The sequence below is a fragment of the Panulirus ornatus genome, chromosome 2, assembly GCF_036320965.1.
Source record: "Panulirus ornatus isolate Po-2019 chromosome 2, ASM3632096v1, whole genome shotgun sequence".
Classification (NCBI taxonomy): Eukaryota; Metazoa; Arthropoda; class Malacostraca; order Decapoda; family Palinuridae; genus Panulirus; species Panulirus ornatus.
In genome coordinates, this window is record NC_092225.1 from 2,432,511 (window position 1) to 2,456,502 (window position 23,992).

General features: G+C 40.3%; 1 protein-coding gene across 1 annotated transcript in view; it reads left to right on the forward strand.

The window, feature by feature from the left end:
• LOC139753252 (thrombospondin type-1 domain-containing protein 4-like) overlaps nucleotides 1–23,992 on the forward strand; it is a 685,046-nt gene that overhangs the window by 64,676 nt on the left and 596,378 nt on the right. The window lies entirely within an intron of this gene.

The following is a 23,992-nucleotide window of genomic DNA, read 5'->3' on the forward strand; positions in this document are numbered from 1 at the left end:
TTTAGGGAGAATAGAAAGATGTTCTGGAAGGAGTTAAATAAAGTGCGTAAGACAAAGGAGCAAATGGGAACTTCAGTGAAGGGCGCAAATGGGGAGGTGATAACAAGTAGTGGTGATGTGCGAAGGAGGTGGAGTGAGTATTTTGAAGGTTTGTTGAATGTGTTTGATGATAGAGTGGCAGATATAGGGTGTTTTGGTCGAGGTGCTGTGCAAAGTGAGAGGGTTAGGGAAAATGATTTGGTAAACAGAGAAGAGGTAGTAAAAGCTTTGCGGAAGATGAAAGCCGGCAAGGCAGCAGGTTTGGATGGTATTGCAGTGGAATTTATTAAAAAAGGGGGTGACTGTATTATTGACTGGTTGGTAAGGTTATTTAATGTATGTATGATTCATGGTGAGGTGCCTGAGGATTGGCGGAATGCGTGCATAGTGCCATTGTACAAAGGCAAAGGGATAAGAGTGGGTGCTCAAATTACAGAGGTATAAGTTTGTTGAGTATTCCTGGTAAATTATATGGGAGGGTATTGATTGAGAGGGTGAAGGCATGTACTGAGCATCAGATTGGGGAAGAGCAGTGTGGTTTCAGAAGTGGTAGAGGATGTGTGGATCAGGTGTTTGCTTTGAAGAATGTATGTGAGAAATACTTAGAAAAGCAAATGGATTTGAATGTAGCATTTATGGATCTGGAGAAGGCATATGATAGAGTTGATAGAGATGCTCTGTGGAAGGTATTAAGGATATATCGTGTGGGAGGCAAGTTGTTAGAGGCAGTGAAAAGCTTTTATCGAGGATGTAAGGCATGTGTACGTGTAGGAAGAGAGGAAAGTGAATGTAGGTTTGCGGCAGGGGTGTGTGATGTCTCCATGGTTGTTTAATTTGTTTATGGATGGGGTTGTTAGGGAGGTGAATGCAAGAGTTTTGGAAAGAGGGGCAAGTATGAAGTCTGTTGGGGATGAGAGACCTTGGGAAGTGAGTCAGTTGTTGTTCGCTGATGATACAGCGCTGGTGGCTGACTCATGTGAGAAACTGCAGAAGCTGGTGACTGAGTTTGGTAAAGTGTGTGAAAGAAGAAATTTAAAAGTGAATATGAATAAGGTTATTAGGTACAGTGGGGTTGAGGGTCAAGTCAATTGGGAGGTAAGTTTGAATGGAGCAAAACTGGGGAGGAAGTAAAGTGTTTTAGATATCTGGGAGTGGATCTTGCAGCGGATGGAACCATGGAAGCCGAAGTGGATCATTGGGCGGGGGAGGGGGCGAAAATTCTGGGAGCCTTGAAGAATGTGTGGAAGTGTTTTGCTCGGAAAGCAAAAATGGGTATGTTTGAAGGAATAGTGGTTCCAACAATGTTGTATGGTTGCGAGGCGTGGGCTATGGATAGAGTTGTGCGCAGGAGGATGGATGTGCTGGAAATGAGATGTTTGAGGACAATGTGTGGTGTGAGGTGGTTTGATCGAGTAAGTAACGTAAGGGTAAGAGAGATGTTTGGAAATAAAAAGAGCGTGGTTGAGAGAGCAGAAGAGGGTGTTTTGAAATGGTTTGGGCACATGGAGAGAATGAGTGAGGAAAGATTGACCAAGAGGATATATGTGTCGGAAGTGGAGGGAACGAGGAGAAGTGGGAGACCAAATTGGAGGTGGAAAGATGGAGTGAAAAAGATTTTGTGTGATCGGGGCCTGAACATGCAGGAGGGTGAAAGGAGGGCAAGGAATAGAGTGAATTGGATCGCTGTGGTATACTGGGGTTGACGTGCTGTCATTGGATTGAATCATTGCATGTGAAGCGTCTGGGATAAACCATGGAAAGCTGTGTAGGTATGTATATTTGCGTGTGTGGACGTATGTATATACATGTGTAGGGGGATTGGTTGGGCCATTTCTTTCGTCTGTTTCCTTGCGCTACCTCGCAAACGCGGGAGACAGCGGCAAAAAAGAAAAAATATATATATATATATATATATATATATATATATATATATATATATATGTATATATATATATATATATATATATATATATATATATATATATATATATATATATATATATATATATATATATATATATATATATCTTCCTTGGGGGTTGGGGAGAAAGAATACTGCCACATATTCCCTGTGTATCGTAGAAGGCGAAGATGCGGGAGCGGATGGCCGGAAATCTTCCCTTCCTTTATCACTTTCCAAAAGGAAGAACAGAGGAAGGAGCTAAGTGGGGGTTTTTACCTTTAAGGTTCTGTCATGTGTTTTTGACACTACCTCGCTCATTTGGGAAACGGCGAGGAGGTATGGAGAAAATAGTGTATATATATATATATATATATATATATATATATATATATATATATATATATATATATATATATATATATATATATATATATATATATATATATATATATATATATATATACATATATATATATATATATATATATATATATATATATATATATATATATATATATATATATATATATATATATATATATATATATATGTATATATATATTGGAAAGGATCACAATTTTGCGCGTGATCAAGATATTCTATGAGACCACGGGGAAAATGGAACACGACAAGTTCCCAAGTGCACTTTCGTGTAATAATCACATCATCAGGAGAGACACAAGAGAGAAATATAAGTCAGTTGATATACATCGAAGAGACGAAGCTAGGACGCTATATGGTAAACATGCATGTTTACCTAATATATATATATATATATATATATATATATATATATATATATATATATATATATTAGTCTAAAATTCAGTTTGGCTAGCCACTAAAAGGAATATGGGGCACTCAGAATTACTTAGCCATGATTAATGGTTTAAGGTCACGGGGCTCTGATATAAATCACAGAAGTTCGGGAAATTTATTGGAGCAGTTATGATACGTGGCCAGAAGGCCAACCAGTGTTGCAACAGGCATGAGGCGTGGTCAGGGAACCAGCCAGTGTTGCTATAGGCGTGAGGTGTGGTCATGGATCATTCCAGTGTTGCTGTAGGCATGACGCATGGTTATCGATCAATCCAGTGTTGCTATAGGTATGAGGCGTGGTCAGGGAACCATGCTGTATTGTTTCAGGTATGAGGTGGGGCCAGATAACCAACTAATGCTACTACAGGCATTAGATGTGGTCAGAGGGCCAGCAAGTGTTCATACAAGCATAAAGCGTGGCCAGCCAACTTCAGTGTTGCCTCAGGCATGAAGCGTGGCTAAAGGCAGCTTACGTTGTTACGTATTTACTGAAACCTTGCGGGCCTTGCGCTGTAACAAGAGTCGTTGAACGTAAATGATAACCCATGATATATAATAACTGCAGCAATGATTTATGATCATGCCATCAGATAACCAAGTCTTCAGTTTGATTTATTAACCATCACAAAGGCAAAGGTAGCGCAGCCATCGTGATGAATGTTTGACATAGTCATCTGTTATCTAATTATCTAGTTGTCAGACCACCACATGGGAGAGTCGATGTTGTGGTGACACAGCTTGGAGTGGGTGGGATGTGCAGTTTCGGATGGCTTTTCCTCTTCCTCTGATATACCCAAAGACCATGTGACTTAAGCGAGGTATGGGGGCATGAGAGCGACACAGGAAAGGGTTATGGAGAGGCTTCCAGGGTAAGTATAGTAGGTATGGGAGGAACGCCCTTCAAGGTGGAGTACCACTACTACTTTGTTCAATTCACTAATCAATGCGTTATTGAAATCCATCCACTCTATGTACACATCGAAACATTGTGTGAATTACAAATTTTCTTATTACAAACACACAGACTATGGTAGCCTGGACTCTGTCATTTATGAAGATGAAACTAAAGTGTTCAACAGAAGAAGTGGTACTGGTAGGATTGTATCATTAAACTTGAAAGAAAATATTAAAAACCCAAAGACTATCAAATATCTAGGCGTCATTCTCCCATGTACTGCAGCTGTTGCACCAAAACTAAATCGACAATAGACACATAGGCTCTGATCTCTGAGTTATGACAAGGTATAATCCTAATTATAATGATGTGTCTGAATTGTTGAAATGATGTATTTGGTTTGTATAAGGTCTCTGATAAATAGTCAGACTTCAGCTTAGGTCCTTGTCCTGCATAAAAGTTGAATATGATTACAAAGTGAGAACTTAAGAATCATAACTACAAATGTTTTAGTGGTTTTGAGACAGCCATTTATGAATGGAAGTCTCAAGTTCACTAAATTACTTAACCTCAGAGAAGAATTAAGTGTACCTAGCGTTGACGACAGAGGACTTAAAATCATTCTTATGATAAAACTGACATTTCTGCCTGATGATTCCAATAATGCTGTCTCTACAGAATTGTTAAAGCACTTATGCCACAGAACAAGTCAATCTAAATGGATTAGGATAAGATCTACTTACATGATCATGTTTGGAGCACATCAAATGTAAGAAATTGGGAAGCAACAGCATTTCCTGCCTCTCTAGGAGAAAATCACCATACTTCCTTATTCACCTAAGACTAATTACGTACAATCTTCACCTTCCACATTTTGCCAAAACCAGCGCTCGAGAATATAAAGAAAAACTTCAGATTAAAGATATCATAGCCCAGTGCATCTATACTGACAGCTCTCTCAACTCTGCTACTGAGGGACTGTAATAGCTGCAATTGTGATTTAGGCCCATGATGATAGGTTAGAGAGAATTATTAGAACAGACAATTAATCATCTATATTACAAACTGACATGTCTTCTACACACATCGTTCTCGAGCTTGAAGACACAACAACTACAGACAGTTATATTATCTCTGATCCTTTGCCCTCACTATTTGCCCTAAAAACCTGAGATTAGATTGTAGTGTGCTTGTATTTCAGACCAGATACCGATATGCAAGCATCACTGATGAATGGATTCAAATTACTGTATCTTGTTATGGGCTCCTTCACACACAGTTCTCGAAGAGGATGACAAAACTGATGCTCAAATTTGCACTTGAAAACAACACTGTAAGTCGTAAAGCTTTCAGTTGTAGAAAACTAACACATCTCTTTTGAAGGAAATAGACAAGTGCAAATAGAAATGGTAGATCAAATTTTCATCACAATTAAAAGTATAATACATGTGGGTGAAGAGAGTAACGAAATAAGTGATTAAGAGTTGTTGTCGCTGCTAGAATAAAGCCAGGCTAAATAGATACATCCTCTTCAAGGCTATCCACACCAGGCTTCATCAAGACTAGCTACACCAGACCTCATCAGGACTAGCCACACCAGACCTCATCAGGACTAGCCACACCAGACCTCATCAAGACTAGCCACACCAGACCTCACCAAGACTAGCCACACCAGACCTCATCAGGACTAGCCACACCAGACCTCACCAAGACTAGCCACACCAGACCTCATCAAGACTAGCCACACCAGACCTCATCAAGACTAGCCACACCAGACCTCACCAAGACTAGCCACACCAGACCTCATCAAGACTAGCCACACAAGACCTCATCAAGACTAGCTACACCAGACCTCATCAGGACTAGCCACACCAGACCTCATCAAGACTAGCCACACCAAACCTCACCAAGACTAGCCACACCAGACCTCATCAGGACTAGCCACACCAGACCTCACCAAGACTAGCCACACCAGACCTCATCAAGACTAGCCACACCAGACCTCATCAAGACTAGCCACACCAGACCTCACCAAGACTAGCCACACCAGACCTCATCAAGACTAGCCACACCAGACCTCATCAAGACTAGCCACACCAGACCTCATCACGACTAGCCACACCAGACCTCATCAAGACTAGCCACACCAGACCTCATCAAGACTAGCCACACCAGACCTCATCAAGACTAGCCACACCAGACCTCACCAAGACTAGCCACACCAGACCTCATCAGGACTAGCCACACCAGACCTCATCAAGACTAGCCACACCAGACCTCATCAAGACTAGCCACACCAGACCTCATCAAGACTAGCCACACCAGACCTCATCAAGACTAGCCACACAGACCTCATCAAGACTAGCCACACCAGACCTCATCAAGACTAGCCACACCAGACCTCATCAAGACTAGCCACACCAGACCTCACCAAGACCAGCCACACCAGACCTCATCAAGACCAGCCACACCAGACCTCATCAAGACCAGCCACACCAGACCTCATCAGGACTAGCAACATCAGACCTCGTCAAGATCGTCATGTCTGTCCAACTGGACCATTGATTCCTGAAGTCCTCGCCAGCGCTGGTCATAAAGTCAATGGCAAGTTGGATATGTGTAATAAATAAAAGATTTGTCGTCTGCAGTGAGATGATGATATCAGAAAGAGCGGCGTGTATCTCTCCTGTCCTTATGTGTGTGTGTGTGTGTGTGTGTGTGTGTGTGTGTGTGTGTGTGTGTGTGTGTGTGTGTGTGTGTGTGTGTGTGTGTGTGTGTGTGTGTGTGTGTGTGTGTGTGTGTGTGTGTGTGTGTGTGTGTGTGTGTGTGTGTGTGTGTGTGTGTGTGTGTGTGTGTGTGTGTGTGTGTGTGTGTGTGTGTGTGTGTGTGTGTGTGTGTGTGTGATACAATACATGTACAGTACACACCTTGCAGCTGCCTCAGAGTAAAGTCTACCGTATATTCAGACGATATGAACGGTTCTTGGATGTGGCACACAATCTAAGAGAAAAATCACTCATACCTTAAATAGTTGCCTCGCCATAATCTGCTTGAGCATGCACGTGAGGAAACCCTCTCTTGCATAATAGGGGGGTGGGAAAAGAAGGGTAAGCCCTTCCTTCGAACGTAATCATGCATAGGGAGAGGGAAATGACTACCCCTGAAGTAATGGGATAATGCAAAGGGGAGAGCCGAAATGATGCTCGCGGGAGGAGGCAGGACGCTTATGTAAGCTCACATGAGAAATAAGCGTGAAAAGTAAGGCTTGGGATTGAGGTCTTGCTCGAACACCCACACACTGAGCGAGAGAGGCTGCTCGTCAACACTGATCAACATGTAGGACGAACAAGGGCTTGGACGGACGCCATGTGTCACCTGTTGCACCAACAAGCAGCAGCAGTTGCAAGGAGGAGGAGGGAGGGAGGAGTGTTAGAAGTGGTCAGGAGGAAGGAAGAGGAGTGTTGGAGGTGGTTAGGAGGGATGGAGGGAGGGAGGAGTGTTGGAGATTGTCAAGAGGGCGGGAGGGAGGAGTGTTGCAGGTTGTCAGGAAGGAGGGAGAGAGGGAGGAGCGTTGCAGGTTGTCAGGAAGGAGGAAGATAGGGAGGAGTGTTGGAGGTGGTCAAGCGGGAGGGAGGGAGGAGTGTTGGAGGTGGTAAGGAGGGAGGGAGGGAGGGAGGAGTGTTGGAGATTGTAAGGAGGGAGGGAGGGAGAAGTGTTGGAGGTTGTAAGGAGGGAGGTAGGGAGGGAAGGAAAAGTGTTGGAGGTGGTCAGGAGGGAGGGAGGGAGGAAGGAGAGTTGGAGGTTATCAAGAGGGAGGGAGGGAGGGAGGAGTGTTGGAGGTGGTAAGGAGTGGGTAATACTCCGTCAGCCCCCAGCTGGCCTCCATGTCTGCCTCACATGTTGGGGTAACTGATAAATCCGCCACCCAGCCGTAGGAACAGCGTAACCAGAGTGGACAGAAGAAAAAGAAAACAAAGTCACGTGATCAAAGTGAAATGCAGAGTAAGAGAGGAAAAAAAAATGTCTGACCTACCGCGGTGTTCGAACGCCATGTTGGGATGGGTTATTCTTGGCTGTGATCTCGCTCAGTGATTTTTTTTTTTTTTCTTCCTCTGTAGAAGTAAGTTTTTCATATGAGTAACTCAACCATTTTCAATTGTGTTCGAGAACAATCATTATAAGGGTATGAGAAATCGTCATATATCTAGTTAAAAATCTTTGTTCTTAGAATCCTTCAACTTCTCATACATACTGGTATTGACACCGACACACAAATCTTTCCTAACCCTTGAACACGACGGTACGATGGTGCCTTTGTGCTCAAAAGTCGTACCGTCGTGCTCAAGTGCCTAAGCAAAGAGGAGGAAGGAGACAGCGTGGTATGTTGACGAGGGAGTAGTGGAAATTCAGAAACATGAAATTCTAAGATCGTATCCACTTTTTGTATCCACTTTTTGTATCTAGTCCGTAAAATTACCGTATGAAAGACTATGTGATATTCTTAATGCAGGCTACATAATGAACCAATCCTGTAATGATTTATACAATGAATATCAGCCCACTTGGGTCTGACATACACCCTCTGTGACATCCGCAATCCATTTGCGCTACCGCTCACAGGATGAGCATGGGGTGTACAGTAAGGTAGGTAGACATCGATATGAGCACAGATCAAAAGGGTAACCACACATATACGTCACCGTCATCATAATCTGGCCTGGTCTGGTCTGGTATAGTCTGGTCTGGTCTGGTCTGGTCGTGTCCATTTCAGTCGCTACAGCTATAAGAGCAAAGCAAAGATATTAAGTTCTTTCTTGAAAGGCTTCCAAGGAATTCTGTCTTTTCCATTTTTGCAGTTTTGCTGTTAACGTCTGAATGTCGTTCCCATGCGAATTTGTGTTTAACATTTATTGTCGTGTCAAGCTACTTCCAGCTTAAGGAAAAACGTTTGTGTTTTTGCTGGGGAAGATGTCCATAAAACGTTTCTGTGATGCATACAATAGCATGAGAAATGGATGGATCAAGTATATAACGCTAAGGCTAATCTATGATCGCGATCATAGCTTAGCAGTAGCGCTCCCGTCTGCCACACAGGGGTCCCGGGTTCGATCTTGACTGTCGGAGATTTGTATGTTATATGGAACTGCGTGTTCGTATGCACTATATTCGTATATATTCGCCATTTTCCGAGTTAACGAGGTAGCGTCAATAACAGAAGCCTAAGCCTTTTCATACTTGATCGCCGTTTTCCTCGTTAGTAAGGTAAAGTCAGGAACGGACGAAGAAAACTGCATCTGCCCACATTCATTCTCTAGCTGTCAGGTGTAATACACCAAAACCACAGCTCCCTATCCAGGACCAAGCCCCACAGACCTTTCCATGCTTTATTCCAGACGCTTCTCATTCCCTGGTGCAGTTCATTGAGAGCACGTCGACCCTTGTTGTATGCCACATCGTTCAAGTACACTCGATCCCGTTCACGGCTTTTACTTTCTTGTATGTGCAGGCCCCTATCTCTCACAATATTTTTCACTCTGTGCTTCCATCTCCAGTTTGGTCTCCTGCTTCTCCTTGTTCCCTCCACCTGTAATACATAAATCCTCTTTGTCAACCATTTCTCAATCACTCTCTCCAAATGTCCAAACCATTTCGACACATCCTCTTCTGCGCTCTGAACCACACTCTTTTATTTGCCACATCTCTCTTACCCTTTCATTACATACTCGATCAAACCGCCTCACACCACATATTGCCTTCAAACAATTCATTTCAAACACATCCACATTTTTCCACACAGTCTTACTTGTACCCCATTGCTCGAATCTGTATAATGATTTTGGGACTACCGGACCTTCAGATGTATCCATTTTTGCTCTCCGAAAAGACGTTCTTTCTTCACTAACATTCTTCAGCATTCCCAAAACCCTTGCCCCCTCTCACACCCGATGACTCACTTCCGCTTCCATGGTTTCATGGTTCCATTCGCTGCCAAATCCACTTCCATGTACTTAAAACACTTTTCCTCCAGTTTTTCTCCATTCAAGCTCACATCCCATTAACCTGGCCCTCAACTCTGCTAAGCCTAATAACTTGTTCATAGTCACATCTAATCTCAATTCCCTCCTTTCACACATCCTTCCAAACTGAGTCACCAACTTCATTGATTTCACACTCAAATAAGCAATCAGTGCTGTATTATTAGCAAACAACAACTGACTCACTTCCCAGACCATCTCATCTCCAATATACTGCAAACTCGCTCCTTTCGCAAAGACTCTCGTATATACCTCCCTCCACACCCCATCCATAAACAAATCAGACATTTATATATATATATATATATATATATATATATATATATATATATATATATATATATATATATATACATATATATATATATATATATATATATATATATATATATATATATATGTATATTTCTTTTTTTTTGCTTTGTCGCTGTCTCCCGCGTTTGCGAGGTAGCGTAAGGAAACAGACGAAAGAAACGGCCCAACCCACCCCCATACACATGTATATACATACGTCCACACACGCAAATATACATACCTACACAGCTTTCCATGGTTTACCCCAGACGCTTCACATGCCCTGATTCAATCCACTGACAGCACGTCAACCCCGGTATACCACATCGATCCAATTCACTCTATTCCTTGCCCTCCTTTCACCCTCCTGCATGTTCAGGCCCCGATCACACAAAATCTTTTTCACTCCATCTTTCCACCTAAAATCTGGTCTCCCACTTCTCCTCGTTCCCTCCACCTCCGACACATATATCCTCTTGGTCAATCTTTCCTCACTCATTCTCTCCATGTGCCCAAACCATTTCAAAACACCCTCTTCTGCTCTATCAAGCACGCTTTTTTTTATTTCCACACATCTCTCTTACCCTTACGTTACTTACTCGATCAAACCACCTCACACCACACATTGTCCTCAAATATCTCATTTCCAGCACATCCAACCTCCTGCGCACAACTCTATCCATAGCCCACGCCTCGCAACCATACAACATTGTTGGAACCACTATTCCTTCAAACATACCCATTTTTGCTTTCCGAGATAATGTTCTCGACTTCCACACATTCTTCAAGGCTCCCAGAATTTTCGCCCCCTCCCCCACCCTATGATTCACTTCGGCTTCCATGGTTCCATCCGCTGCCAGATCCACTCCCAGATATCTAAAACACTTTACTTCCTCCAGTTTTTCTCCATTCAAACTTACCTCCCAATTGACTTGACCCTCAACCCTTCTGTACCTAATAACCTTGCTCTTATTCACATTTACTCTTAACTTTCTTCTTTCACACATTTTACCAAACTCAGTCGCCAGCTTCTGCAGTTTCTCACATGAATCAGCCAGCAGCGCTGTATCATCAGCGAACAACAACTGACTCACTTCCCAAGCTCTCTCATCCCCAACAGACTTCATACTTTCCCCTCTTTCCAAAACTCTTGCATTCACCTCCCTAACAACCCCATCCATAAACAAATTAAACAACCATGGAGACATCACACACCCCTGCTGCAAACCTACATTCACTGAGAACCAATCACTTTCCTCTCTTCCTACACGTACACATGCCTTACATCCTCGATAAAAACTTTTCACTGCTTCTAACAACTTGCCTCCCACAGAGCATCTCTATCAACTCTATCATAAGCCTTCTCCAGATCCATAAATGCTACATAGAAATCCATTTGCTTTTCTAAGTATTTCTCACATACATTCTTCAAAGCAAACACCTGATCCACACATCCTCTACCACTTCTGAAACCACGCTGCTCTTCCCCAATCTGATGCTCTGTACATGCCTTCACCCTCTCAATCAATACCCTCCCATATAATTTACCAGGAATACTCAACAAACTTATACCTCTGTAATTTGAGCTCTCACTCTTATCCCCTTTGCCTTTGCTACAATGGCACTATGCACGCATTCCGCCAATCCTCAGGCACCTCACCATGAGTCATACACGCATTAAATAACCTATAATACCAACCAGTCAATAATACAGTCACCCCTTTTTTGATAAATTCCACCAAATAAATTTACCAAATCATTTTCCCTAACCCTCTCACTTTGCACACCATCCTCGACCAAAACACCCTATATCTGCCACTCTATCATCAAACACATTCAACAAACCTTCAAAATACTCACTCCATCTCCTCGCATCACCACTACTTGTTATCACCTCCCCATTTGCGCCCTTCACTGAAGTTCCCATTTGCTCCCTTGTCTTACGCACTTTATTTACCTCCTTCCAGAACATCTTTTTATTCTCCCTAAAATTTAATGATACTCTCTCACCCCAACTCTCATTTGCCCTCTTTTTCACCTCTTGCACCTTTCTCTTGACCTCCTGTCTTTCTTTTATACATCTCCCACTCAATTGCATTTTTTCCCTGCAAAAATCGTCCAAATATATATATATATATATATATATATATATATATATATATATATATATATATATATATATATATATATATATATATATATATATATATATATATATATATATATATCTATATCTATATCTATATATATATATATATATATATATATATATATATATATATATATATATATATATATATATATATATATATATATATATATATATATATATATATATATATTCCTATGAGTCCACGGGGAAAATGAAACACGAAAAGTTCCCAAGTGCACTTTCGTGTAAAAATCACATCATCAGGGGAGACACAAGAGAGAAATATAACAGTCAGTTGATATACATCGAAGAGACGAAGCTAGGACGCCATTTGGTAAACGTGATCTTTTTCCACTCCATCCTTCCACCTGCCAATTTGGTCTCTCGCTTCTCCTTGTTCCCTCCACCTCTGATACATATATCCTCTTTGCCAATCAATCCTCAAGCATTCTCTCCATGTGTCCAAACCATTTCAACACACCCTCTTCTGCTCTCACAACCACACTCTTTCTGTTACCACACATCTCTCTCACCCTCTCATTGCTTACTCGATCAAATCACCTCACACCAGATATTGTCCTAAACACTTTATTTCAAAAACATCCACCCTCCTCCGTACAACTATATCTAAAGCCCATGCCTCTCAACCATGTAACATTGTTGGAACCGTTATTCCTTCAAACATTCTCATTTTTGCTTTCCGAGATAACGTTCTCTCCTTCCACACATTCATCAACGCTCCCAGAACCTTCGCTCCCTCCCCCACCATATGATTCACTTCCGCTTCCATGGTTCCATCCGCTGCTAAGTCCACTCTCAGATACCTAAAACACTTCTTTTCCCCCAGTTTTTCTCCATTTAAACTTACCTTCCAATTAGTGTTTCCCTCAACTCTACTGAACCTAATAACCTTGCTCTAATTCACATTTACTCTCAGCTTTCTTCTTTCATACACTTTACCAAACTCAGTCATCAACTTCTGCAGTTTCTCACCCCAATCAGCCACCAGCACTGTATCATCAGCGAACAACAAGTGACTCACTTCCCAATCCCTCTCATCCAGGACAGACGGCATACTTGCCCCTCTCTCCAAAACTCTTGCATTCACCTTCCTAACGACCCCATCCATAAACAAATTAAACAACCAAATAGATATCACGCAACCCTGCCGCAAACCGATATTCACTGGGAACCAATTACTCTCCTCTCTTCCTACTCGTACACATGCCTTATATCCTCGATAAAAACTTTTCTCTGCCTCTAGCAACTTACCTCACACACCATACACTCTTAAAACCTTCCACAAAGCATCTCTATCCACCCTATCATAAGCCTTTTCCAGATCCATAAATGCTACACACAAATATATCTGTTTTTCGAAGTATTTCTCACATGTATTCTTCAAAGCAAACACCTGATTCACACATCCTCTACCACTTCTGAAACCACACTGCTCTTCCCCAATCTGATGCCCTGTACATGCCTTTACCCTCTCAATCAATACCCTCCCATATAATTTCCCAGGAATACTCAACAAACTTACGCCTTTGTAATTTGAACACTCACCTTTATACCATCTGTCTTTTTACATTGGCACTATGCATGCATTCCGCCAATCCTCAGGCACTTCACCATGAGCCATACATACATTGAATATCCTCACCAACCAGTCAATAATACAGTCACTCCCCCTTTATATTTTTTTTTTTACAAATTCCACTGTAATACCATCCAAACCCGTCGCCTTGCCGGCTTTCATCTTTCGCAAAGCTTTCACACACCACTCTAACCAAACACCCTATACTTGCCACTCTATTAATCAAACTCATTTATCAAACTTTCAAAATACTCACTCCATCTCCCTCTCACTCCTTGTATTTAAATTTCTAAAAGGGAAAACAGAAGAGGGCGTCATGCGGAGGGTGTTCATCCTCCTCTAAGGCTCAGACTATATATATATATATATATATATATATATATGGATGGATGTGCTGGAAATGAGATGTTTGAGGACAATGTGTGGTGTGAGGTGGTTTGATCGAGTAAGTAACGTAAGGGTAAGAGAGATGTGTGGAAATAAAAAGAGCGTGGATGAGAGAGCAGAGTAGGGTGTTTTGAAATGGTTTGGTCACATGGAGAGAATGAGTGAGGAAAGATTGACCAAGAGGATATATGTGTCGGAGGTGGAGGGAACGAGGAGAAGAGGGAGACCAAATTGGAGGTGGAAAGATGGAGTGAAAAAGATTTTGTGTGATCGGGGCCTGAACATGCAGGAGGGTGAAAGGAGGGCAAGGAATAGAGTGAATTGGAGCGATGTGGTATACCGGGGTTGACGTGCTGTCAGTGGATTGAATCAAGGCATGTGAAGCGTCTGGGGTAAACCATGGAAAGCTGTGTAGGTATGTATATTTGCGAATGTGGACGTATGTATATACATGTGTATGGGGGTGGGTTGGGCCATTTCTTTCGTCTGTTTCCTTGCGCTACCTCGCAAACGCGGGAGACAGCGGCAAAAAAAAAGAAAAGAAAAAAAAAAAATATATATATATATATATATATATATATATATATATATATATATATATATATATATATATATATATATATATATATATATATATATGTATATATATATATATATATATATATATATATATATATATATATATATATATATATATATATATATATATATATACATATATATATATATATATATATATATATATATATATATATATATATATATATATATATATATATATATATATATGTGCTGTGTGTGGACGTGTATGTATATACATGTGTATGTGGGTGGGTTGGGCCATTCTTTCGTCTGTTTCCTTGAGCTACCTCGCTAACGCGGGAGACAGCAACAAAGTATAATAAAAAAAAAAAAAAGAAAAAAAAAAAAATATATATATATATATATATATATATATATATATATATATATATATCTTTTCTCTTTTCTTTCACACTATTCGCCATTTCCCGCGTTAGCGAGGTAGCGTTAAGAACAGAGGACTGAGCCTTTGAGGAAATATCCTCACCTGGCCCCCTTCTCTGTTCTTTCTTTTGGAAAAAAAAAAAAAAACGAGAGGGGAGGATTTCCAGCCCCCCGCTCCCTCCCTTTTTAGTCGCCTTCTACGACACGCAGGGAATACGTGGGAAGTATTCTTTCTCCCCTATCCCCAGGGATCATATATATATATATATATATATATATATATATATATATATATATATATATATATATATATATATATATATATATATATATGTACTGTTGCGAGGTGTGGGCTATGGATAGAGTTGTGCGCACGAGGGTGGATGTGCTGGAAATAAGATGTTTGAGGACAATATGTGGTGTGAGGTGGTTTGATCTAGTAAGTAATGATAGGGTAAGAGAGATGTGTGGTGATAAAAAGAGTGTAGTTGAGATAACAGAAGAGGGTGTTTTGAAATGGTTTGGTCACATGGAGAGAATGAGTGAGGAAAAATTGACAAAGAGGATATATGTGTCAGAGGTGGAGGGAACGAGGAGAAGTGGGAGACCAAATTGGAGGTGGAAAGATGGAGTGAAAAAGATTTTGAGTGATCGGGGCCTGAACATGCAGGAGGGTGAAAGGCGTGGAAGGAATAGAGTGAATTGGAACGATGTGGTATACCGGGGTCGACGTGCTGTCAATGGATTGAACCAGGGCATGTGAAGCGTCTGGGGTAAACCATGGAAAGTTCTGTGGGGCCTGGATGTGGAAAGGGAGCTGTGGTTTCGGTGCATTATTACATGACAGCTAGAGACTGAGTGTGAACGAATGGGGCCTTTGTTGTCTTTTCCTAGCGCTACCTCGCACACATGAGTGGGGACGGGGTTGTTATTTCATGTGTGGCGAGGTGGCGAAGGGAATGAATAAAGGCAGACGGTATGAATTATGTACATGTGTATATGTTTGTGTGTGTATATTTGTGTATACGTTGAGATCTGTAGGTATGTATATTTGCGTGTGTGAACGTGTATGTATATACATGTGTAAGTGGGTGGGTTGGGCCATTCTTTCGTCTGTTTCCTTGCGCTACCTCGCTAACGCGGGAGACAACGACAAAGCAATACATATATATATATATATATATATATATATATATATATATATATATATATATATATATATATATATATATATATATAATTTATATATACATATATATATATATATATATATATATATATATATATATATATATATATATATATATATATATATATATATATATATATATATATATATATATATATATATATATATATATATATATATATATCTTTCTTTCATACCATTTGCCATTTCCCGCATTAGCGAGGTAGCGTTAAGAACAGAGGACTGGGCCTTTGAGGGAATATCCTCACCTGACCCCTTCTCTGTTCCTTCTTTTGGAAAAAAAAAAAAAAAATGAGAGGGGAGGATTTCCAGCCCCCCGCTCCCTTCCCTTTTAGTCGCCCTCTATGACACGCAGGGAATACGTGGGAAGTATTCTTTCTCCACTATCCCCAGGGAGGATATATATATATATATATATATATATATATATATATATATATATATATATATATATATATATATATATATATATATATATATATATATATATATATATATATATATATATATATATATATATATATATATATATATATATATATATATATATATATATATATATATATATATATATATATATATATATATATATATATATATATATATATATATATAACACGCACACGCAATAATGCTAAAGTGCGTATAGGAGAGCGCATACACGCGCACGGGCCTCTGTTGTGTAGTTGTTAGCGACAGTGACCATGAGTCAACATGTGCCAGCCAGGCAAGGGTGGACCCCCACGTGAGTTCGGATCCTGGGCGTAGCATTCAGCCTCCACGCAATCCAGATAATCATCCTCCCCTCATGGCTGGTTGATAGATGGCTTCCTAGCTTAGGATGGGATGTGTGTAATTGTGTGTATTTGTGTGTGTGTGTGTGTGTGTGTGTGTGTGTGCATTTGCACAAGAGAATAAAGAAAAGATACATGAATTGACGGTTGTGAAACGAGGAAGCTTTCCGTCACACAGAAATGCTGTTATTGAAGACACACACACACACACACACACACACACACACACTGGAAATATGATCGTAGATTTTGTAGCATAACACGATTCGGCGTTGTAGGCTGATGATTACGTTTTATAGTTGAGTCTTACTCTCATATCTGAAAAATGCCTGTGCTAGAGTCATCAATACTGGTGCCTAATATATCATTAGAGCTGCACACCAGGAGAATCATCAGGAGACAAACGGTCTGCTGGGATGAATTAGAATAGCACGTTAGTACATGGTACACGAGGAAAGAAATTTTCAGTAACATCAGACCCACACTATACTACGCTTCTCAGATCTGACCACCGCACTTATTAAACCATAAACTTCTTATTGAGTAGACCCAAAGGAGAGCAACAAAATAAAGTTAAGAGAAATGAGGAGCAGAGGCGAGATATTATTCATCTGTCCAATACGGAAGAAAGAAGAGTAAGGGGCGACCTGATGTCAACCTTTAGTGTCCTAAGTTAGACGGATGATGTCCAAATTGAACACGTCATCGTGAAATACAACGGTGACCCAACCAGTGGGGAGATATGGAAGCTTGTTTGTTTGAAAGTATGTGAAGAAATGCATTTTTCGTGGCATTAGTATCAGGGTAGTGGATGATTGGAAGAAATTAAGTGATGAAATTGTGAATGCCAGCAGCATTGTAGTGTTTAAAGATCTTGCTAACAGGAGAGAAAGTTCAAGAGACTGGATCTCACGAATATAGAGCTTCATCCCTGTACTGTACGAATAGGCAATAACACACACACACACACACACACACACACACACACACACACACACACACACACACACACACACACACGATGTTAGACAGATCGTCCTCGTTTGTCATGAATATCATCCTACGATTATACTGCTGTCCCTGCTTGTTGGATGATGGGCATTAGCGCAGAATATATGTCCAGGAATCCTAATTGACACCAGATACATGGCTGCTGCCTTAATCCAGGCACCAGAGGGAGGTAACGACAGCAGGGGATAATGGGGATGATTGTGTCTACACCCAGCAACATCACTTAGACTCACGACATTATTTCGGCTCCTATCGACATCACATACAGAAATGATCAGAATACCCGGAGCTTTACTTGGCGTCTAAGCATTACAAGAAGCCAGAGGTTATGCTGTCATATTAGGGTAAGGTTTGTGGCTGCCATCATAACAGAGTTTCATTCACAGTTCATCATTACATATATCCAGCCTTCGAATCGTGGAATTCACATATTCAAGCATTTTGTTCATTAACATATATCTATCTATGAACTTCATAGAACACCTAAACAACAGTTACAGTTATCCTATGAGTCCTGATACTAAGACATGGTTGGTTGAACATCTGCATAATTCTCATAGTCACAATTTTTCTTGGAGTTTCAGGTGTGTTGAAGTACACTATATTCTAACGATTATTCCATTGGCTTATCTGAACAGACTGGTGCAGGCGACTGAAAAATAGATGTAAGGTGGAGGATGTAGGGCTGGACTCTGAATGGAGTACTGTTTCCAAGGCAAATGGACTCTCTCTTAATTCAACTGTGTACTTTTTGTCATATTTTATGTTTCGTTTTTATTTGCCATTTGTTTAACACATGATTCAGTGAAGTTGGCTTTATATAGGTTGTCATGATTATCACATACACAACCCTCACTAAACTGCTCCCAAGACTGACAGGAAAAAAAAAAAAGGAAAAGAAAAGGATGTTGCCAGTACTAGATGGCCGCTCGTTAGGTTACAAAAAGCAGCCCTCCTCCCCTGATTCGTTACTTGGACATTTCATACAACCATTCGCCTCGCTAACACCACTACACTGACTCTGGTATGTGTTCAAGATCACTTGCAAGCGATGGTCGAATAACGTTCTGCGTAAAATGCACTTGTTAAGTATCTGAACCCTGATGAGAGACAGCTCCTACCTACATCATTATCGTCTCAGATGTATATATAAGAAGAAGTTAACATTGTAGTACATCAGTTTTTCATTTCTTGAAACCTTTGTTTAGAAAGAGGGCTATAGACGTATATAGGTCATCCTTTCAAAGGGAGCGCTGTCTCTTGCATGACATAAATCATCTATGAGTTTATAAAACATGTTGAAGCATCGTATTTTGTTCACAGTGACGCTAAGCTGCACAACCTGATAAGTGTTGTGACGTCATAACAGAATATGGGAAGGTACGAGGCTAGACAACCGAATGGGACATATCAGTGTTTAGAAAGTGCAGACAGATCCTTGGAAACGTACAGCTTGACCACTTTACAAGTAGGAGGCTGTGAGGCCTGGAAGTGGACTTTTCTGTAGACCGAGGCTGAAAGTCACAATGAGTCACACATTTCTCATTATATTGGAGACAAAATTCAGGAACCGATGAGATGGCAAATGGTGCGGGAAGTCTTCATATACTCACACTACTGACGTTCTGTGTTTCTGACGACATCTTAGGTCAGTCAAACAAGAAACGTGTAGAATTTAGGCTGATGATCGGATTGATGGGACAAACTGGTTTCGAAAAGCCAGTGTGTTTGATTAATTAGGTTTTGAACTTATTGGAAGTCTTCTAGTAAGCATGGAATATTGATTGCTAGATTAAAGCTCAGTGATGATGGAAGGTACAGGTTTGACTAGTAATTCAGACGAGAATTCCTCGTATAATTCCACAAGTTAACCAGTAGTTGCAGTGGAATGACACACAGTCTCTGCTGCTGGAACTTGAAGTTAGGCTGTGAGGCAAGTGGTGTCTGGGTCAGGGAGTGATTCTTCTAAGTTCAGCTGCTTCAACAATGAAACAGTGATCAACGCAGGGAAAAGAAGAAATCCGTTTGTCCATCTTCTTTAACTCTCAATTTTACTTACAACTGGTCTGCATCGGGTGTCGTATCTTAGTAGGATGATAATCTCTCTCATAGCGTGTGTATTACGTATGCGTACACAAGTTCCGGTGTGTGAGGGCGTGTAACTGTATAAGTACGTTCTTTAGACAACAAGGTAGGAAGCTCCACAATGGTGGGGCCCCATTTCTTGAACTTTCTGTAGGGAGATATATTTTAAAATTTTGCGTACTGTCAGCATTCAGAGTTTTATTTCTTAGCATACGTCATCAATCCACTGCTCTGATGCATTTCTATAAGAGAACTTTTCTATTGCTCTTACAACAAATGTCTTCCTTAGTCTCTTGTTATGGACTCCGGTTGCACCATCTTTGCGTCTGCCGATGACCTGTTCTCCGTCAGAAACATCCGATGGTTTAGAAACTAGAAGACTGGGATCAAATCTTCCTTGACTCTCCATCATTCCACAGTAGGCAATCTTATGACTAATCTCACTAGCTTTTACGTACTACAGTCGATGCCCACCACTAGACCTTCGCACGTCTTAAAGTTCAGTAATCAAACTCGATAATTTATATTCTAGTTTTGATCACACATATATCTTGAGAACAGCTTGCTCTTCATAGCTTTATCAATGTAATCAAATACAGTTTACATATTTGTTTGTGGTGATGATTTTGATATGGTGATAGTAATAATAATGATGATAATAATAATGTAATAATAATGATAATAATAATAATAATGATAATAATAATAATAATAACAATAATGATAATAATAATAATAATAGTAATAATAATAATAATAGTAATAATAATAATAATAATAATAATGATGATAATTTAAGAATATATGGTGTGGGAGGCAAGTTGTTAGAAGCAGTGAAAAGTTTTTATCGAGGATGTAAGGCATGTGTACGTGTAGGAAGAGAGGAAAGTGATTGGTTCTCAGTGAATGTAGGTTTGCAGCAGGGGTGTGTGATGTCTCCATGGTTGTTTAATTTGTTTATGGATGGGGTTGTCAGGGAGGTGAATGCAAGAGTTTTGGAAAGAGGGGCAAGTATGCAGTCTGTTGTGGATGAGAGAGCTTGGGAAGTGAGTCAGTTGTTGTTCGCTGATGATACAGCGCTGGTGGCTGATTCATGTAAGAAACTGCAGAAGCTGGTGAGTGAGTTTGGTAAAGTGCGTGAAAGAAGAAAGTTAAGAGTAAATGTAATAAGAGCAAGGTTATTAGGTACAGTAGGGTTGAGGGTCAAGTCAACTGGGAGGTAAGTTTGAATGGAGAAAAAACTGGAGGAAGTGAAGTGTTTTAGATATCTGGGAGTGGATCTGGCAGCGGATGGAACCATGGAAGCGGAAGTGAATCATAGGGTGGGGGAGGGGGCGAAAATCCTGGGAGCCTTGAAGAATGTTTGGAAGTCGAGAACATTATCTCGGAAAGCAAAAATGAGTATGTTTGAAGGAATCGTGGTTCCAACAATGTTGTACGGTTGCGAGGCGTGGGCTATGGATAGAGTTGTGCGCAGGAGGGTGGATGTGCTGGAAATGAGATGTTTGAGGACAATATGTGGTGTGAGGTGGTTTGATCGAGTAAGTAATGTAAGGGTAAGAGAGATGTGTGGAAATAAAAAGAGTGTGGTTGAGAGAGCAGACGAGGGTGTTTTGAAATGGTTTGGTCACATGGAGAGAATGGGTGGGGAAAGATTGACCAAGAGGATATATGTGCCAGAGGTGGAGGGAACGAGGAGAAGTGGGAGACCAAATTGGAGGTGGAAAGATGGAGTGAAAAAGATTTTGAATGATCGGGGCCTAAACATGCAGGAAGTTGAAAGGCGTGCAAGGAATAGAGTGAATTGGAACGATGTGGTATACCGAGGTCGACGTGCTGTCAATGGATTGAACCAGGGCATGTGAAGCGTCTGGGGTAAACCATGGAAAGTGTCTGGGGCCTGGATGTGGAAAGGGAGCTGTGGTTTTCGGTGCATTATTACACGACAGCTAGAGACTGAGTGTGAACGAATGGGGCCTTTGGTGTCTTTCCTAGCGCTATCTCGCACACATGAGGGGGGAGGGGGTTGTTATTCCATGTGTGGCGAGGTGGCGATGGGAACAAATAAAGGCAGACAGTATGAATTATGTACATGTGTATATATGTATATGTCTGTGTGTGTATATATATGTATACATTGAGATGTATAGGTATGTATATTTGCGTGTGTGGACGTGTATGTATATACATGTGTATGTGGGAGGATTGGGCCATTCTTTCGTCTGTTTCCTTGCGCTACCTCGCTAACGCGGGAGACAGCGACAAAGCAGAATAAATAATATATAGAATATAATAATATTAATAATAATAATAATAATGATAATAATAATAATAATAATAATAATAATAATGATAATAATAATAATGATAAATGTTTTATTGATTACATGCAGCCAAAGGCTGAAAGTATGCAGAGAATACATGTAAAAATACAGTGAATCTTTTGCAGAGGATGTTAAACAAACAGTCAGTATGCAAACGTGATGGGCAGTCTGTACTGTTCACACTGGTTAGAAAGAGGTCACCCTCGCTGTGAACTGCAGCAGCTGGGATGAGCTCGCTGCAGGTTAGGTGCCCCAGATATAACGCGGACACGAGGCAACTGATCCATAGTTCATGTATTTGTCAAGAACATCGTTTTTTTTTTGTCTTATTTATGTTAGCTGAGACGGTACAGGCAACTGAGGCCCTAATCCATTCCATCCCATTAACGCTATATATATATATATATATATATATATATATATATATATATATATATATATATATATATATATATATATATATATATATATATATATATATATATATGTATTCCCTGCCTGTCGTAGAAGGCGACTAAAAGGGAAGAGAGCGGAGGGCTGGAAATCCTCCTCTCTTGTTTTTTTTTGTTTTTTTTGTTTTTTTTTTTGTTTTTTTCAAAGAGGGAACAGAGAAGGGGGCCAGATGAGGATATTCCCTCAAAGGCCCAGTCCTCTGTCCTTAACGCTACCTCGCTAACGCGGGAAATAGCGAATAGTATGAAAGAAAGAAAAAAGAAATATATATATATATATATATATATATATATATATATATATATATATATATATATATATATATATATATATATATATATATATATATATATATATATATATATTATCCCTGGGGATAGGGGAGAAACAATACTTCCCACGTATTCCCTGCGTGTCGTAGAAGACGACTAAAAGGGAAGGGAGCGGGTGGCTGGAAATCCTCCCCTCTCTTTTTTAATTTTCCAAAAGAAGGAACAGAGAAGGGGGCCAAGTGAGGATATTCCCTCAAAGGCCCAGTCCTCTCTTCTTAACGCTACCTCGCTAACGCGGAAAATGGCAAGTAGTATGAAAAAAAAAAAAAAAAAAAAATATATATATATATATATATATATATATATATATATATATATATATATATATATATATATATATATATATATATCCTATCTTGGGCTAGGTATGTACCTAATTCATCAATCAACTATGGCCCGACTTCCGCATCCAGGATTCGAACCTATGCGCTCGTCCCATGGCGACCTGTGAATGCGTCACAGTCAAGAACGCTGACCGCTACACAACTGAACACTTTTTCAGGATATATGGAGATGCTGCAGGGGAATTGTGTGCTTACAAGTGTATTTTCTATTTTAAGTCTGTCAAAATCCTCTTGCCAATCCAACCTCGCTGCTAATGAGACTACGGTGTCTTACACTCAGAAAACACTTTCGAACATGTAATCTATTTCCCTACACATCTTAAGATCGTCCTTTGAACTTTTCTCAATGAAT